This window comes from Propithecus coquereli, unplaced genomic scaffold, assembly GCF_000956105.1.
Source record: "Propithecus coquereli isolate 6110/MARCELLA unplaced genomic scaffold, Pcoq_1.0 Scaffold49, whole genome shotgun sequence".
Classification (NCBI taxonomy): domain Eukaryota; kingdom Metazoa; phylum Chordata; class Mammalia; order Primates; family Indriidae; genus Propithecus; species Propithecus coquereli.
This window is the reverse complement of record NW_012150729.1, coordinates 770,108-774,019: the sequence shown is the minus strand read 5'-3', so window position 1 is coordinate 774,019 and position 3,912 is coordinate 770,108. Positions and strand designations below refer to the sequence as shown.

Sequence of the window (3,912 nt, the reverse complement as noted above, 5' to 3'; positions counted from 1 at the left end):
GCTGGTCTCAAACTCCTAAACTCAAACAATCCGTCCGCCTCGGCCTCCCAGAGAGCTAGGATTACAGGCGTGAGCCACCGCGCCCGGCCTCAGGCTAGTCTTAAACTCCTGAGCTCAAACGATCCGCCCGCCTCAGCCTCCCAGAGTGCTAGGATTACAAGCGTCAGCCACCGCGCCCGCCTATTTTGAACATTTTAAACACATTTATTTAAACAATTATTTTTAAAATCCTTGTCAGATTTGCATAAAATTAATGTTATGTATAATAAATTAATGTTCTGATTATTAATTTTGATAACTGTTTTAGTATAAGATTTTCTCATGGGTTTTGGAATTTTAATCAGCAGGCTCATTTTAAGTAGAAGGAGATTTTGTGTTTCGTTTTCCCCTTTCTCTCCCTACTTCTTGCTGTATGCTGACCCATCTTTCCCTAGCAATTTTAAGGTTACCTCTACCCACACCTCTCCCCAGTCTAGGAATATGTTTTATAACATCATTTCAGGGCTATTGTACTACAACATTATTGAGGGATATTGCTGATCCTGACACCAAGGCATGGTCATGAGGCTGTATTTTTGTCTTCCTGTCTCCTGGATCCATATCAATCTATAAAACTGGAGCCCCAGGCAATAGGTTAGTAGCACATTTTATAGGCTTATTTTGGAGTAGGGGATAACAGCCTACATATCCTTATTCCTGCCTTGCAACTACTTCTAGTTTCAAGGAGTAAACCTGTCTCTGATCAGTATTATCACATACAGAATATTTAGTGAGAGTCACTCCACAGAAGCTGAATTGTCAGCTGTCACTGCTTGCTTTTGGACTGGAGACTAGCATGACTATGGTATGAGCTCCATTCATTAGTTTGTATTACTCTTTAATTTTTGGTCCACAGATATGTTTATTTTGGTTTTGAATCTGATTGTACCTTTTGGTTTTCTACTTTACCTATCATTTTTATCTATTTGGAATATAGGAAATAGTCCATGTGTGTACTTATTCTATTAGAATCTAACCATAATGTCTAACAAGTAGTATGAAGACAACAACAGATTTATTGTCAAATAGGTACAAGGCACAAAGCTGGAAGAATTAGCTTAATACAATGGATGATAAAAAAGATTTTTACAGTTTCTTAACAGGTTGTAATATTTTCCTCTTCCTATTCCTCTTTGTCCTCCCTTTCCTTTTTCTAAGATACTTAAAAAAATACATACCTTTCCCTTATATACTTTGGATTTTATTCTGGTACTAATTGATGGCTGTCTGTAACTATCTCAGCGGTTTTTATTGCTCAGTCTTGTGAAAAATCACACGTTATTAAAGTAATAAGCCTGGGATTAATATTGCTACAGAATATTATTTGTCCATAAAGCTAAAATAATTTTTATAGGGATTAGAGTTTGTTGAGAATAATTTTTCCTAAGCCAGAGATGGAAACTTTGTTACAGCAGGAGTCTGATTATGTAGTAGCTGCTGCCTAGAGCTGTGCCATTGAACATTCTGAGGCCACATCGAGGCTCTACAACAAAGTGTACTTTAGACGATTTTTCATGTATCCTGTGGGCAGCAAAGAGGGACTAGTGGCCTAAGTATTTGGCATTTCTTTCCTAGGTTTTTAAATGAATTATGATATATGCCCATGTTTAAAGGAAGTTTGATTATCCAGTCTTCCTATTTCACTTCTCCCATATATAGGTAGTAATAATTGTCTTCTTAATTCCAATTCCTGAATAGTGATAAAGTAATTTAGGCATTGAAAAAATGTATTTAAATTATTACTCTTACGAAATTTACACTTTTGTATAACATACTATATAAATATCAAAATTAAGAATGGCTTAAAAAATTAGAAAAAAGCCTTGACATAAATACTTATGGCCACTTTATTCATAATCATAAAACTGAAAACACCCCAAATATTCTTCAATGGCTGAATTCATAATCTATGATATTACACTTTCTTTATGCTATATTATTCTATATACTATCCCATATATAATATACTATATAGAATACTGCTTAGCAATAAAAAGGAATGTCACCTTTAACAGAGAGTCAGAAGAAAAAAAAAAGTAATGGTCTTTCCGACTTGGGCCAGGCATAATGGCTCCCATGAAGAAGGGTGGCGAGAAAAAGAAGGGCCATTCTGCCATCAACGAAGTGGTGACCCAAGAATACACCATTAACATTTACAAGTGCATCCATGGAGTGGGCTTCAAGAAGCATGCCCCTCAGGCTCTCAAAGAGATCAAGTAATTTGCCGTGGAGGAGATGGAAACTCCAGATGTGCGCATTGATACGAGGCTCAACAAAGCTGTCTGGGCCAAAGGAATGAGGAATGTCCCGTATCAGATCCATGTGCGGTTGTCCAGAAAACATAATGAGAATGAAGATTCACCAAACAAGCTCTCTACTTTGGTTACCTATGTACCTGTTACCACTTTCAAAAATCTACAGTCAACATGGATGAGAACTAACCACTGATTCTCAGATATATCAAATAAAGTTAAAAAACCAAACAAACAAACAAAAAATAATGAACTATCGATACATTAACCAACTTGACTTAATCTCAAAGTCATGCTGAATGGAAACTGTTTTCAAAAAGGTTACATTCAGTCAGGTGCTGGTGACCCAGGTCTGTAATCCGAGCACTTTGGGAGGCTGAGGCATGAGAATCGCTTAAGGCCACAAGTTCGAGATCTATCTCTACAAAAAATAAAAAGAAATTAGCCAGATGTAGTGGTGCATTCCTATAGCCCTAGCTACTCAGGAGGCTGAGGTGGGAGGATTGCTTGAGCCCAGAGTTTGAGGTCACAGTGTTGATCGTGCCACTGCACTCCAGCCTGGGTGACAGAGCAAGACTCCATCTCTAAAATAGAAAAACTTACATTCTGTGTGATGCCATTTATAAGGTATTCTTGAGAAGACAAACTTACGTTGATAGAAAACAGATCAGTGGTTGCTAGGGGTTAGGGACTGTGTGACTACAAAGATCATAATACAAGGAATTTTCAGGGTGTGTGTGATAGAAGTATCCTGATTGTGATGGTAGTTACATGAATCTGTACAAGTTTTTAAATTCATAGAACTATCTACCCCCCCCAAAAAAGTCAATTTTATTTAATAATTTTAAACCAATTTTACAAAGAAACACAGAATAGTATTTTTTTTTTTTAAGAGACAGGGTTTCCATATTTTGCCCAGGCTGACCTTGAACTCCTCACGAGTAGCTGGAACTAAAGGCACACCCAGGGAAGACCCTTTCAGACATCAGCCTAGGCAAAGAATTTATGAAGAAGACCCCCAAAGCAATCACCGCAGCAACAAAAATAAATAAATAAATGGGATCTGATCAAATTAAAAAGCTTTTGCACAGCCAGGAAACTATCATTAGAGTGAATAGACAAACTACAGAATGGGAGAGAATATTTGCTCTCTACACATCCAATAAAGGGCCGATAACAAGACTCTATCTAGAACTTAAAAAAATAAACAAGAAAAAATCAAACAACCCCATCAATAAATGGGCAAAGGAAATGAACAGAAACTTTTCAAAAGAAGACAGAATAATGGCGAGCAAACATGTAAAAAAATACTCAACATCTCTAATCATTAGAGAAATGCAAACCAAAACCACAATGAGATATCACCTAACCCCAGTGAGATTGGCCTCTATCAAAAAATCCCAAAACAACAAATGCTGGCGAGGATGTGGAGAGACAGGAACCACTCTTACACTGCTGGTGGGACTGCAAATTAGTGCAAGCTCTGTGGAAAAGAATTTGGAGATACCTCAAAGAGCTAAAAATAGAAATACTATTCAATCCAGCAATAGGACCATTAGGCATCTACCCAAAAGAGCAAAAGATATTCTATAATAGAGACACCTGCACCCGAATGTTTATG

General features: G+C 37.2%; 1 pseudogene; it reads left to right on the top strand.

Moving 5' to 3' along the window:
- The first annotated feature begins 2,106 nt into the window (after positions 1-2,106).
- On the top strand, positions 2,107-2,487 carry LOC105819536 (annotated as a pseudogene).
- Positions 2,488-3,912: the final 1,425 nt, after the last annotated feature.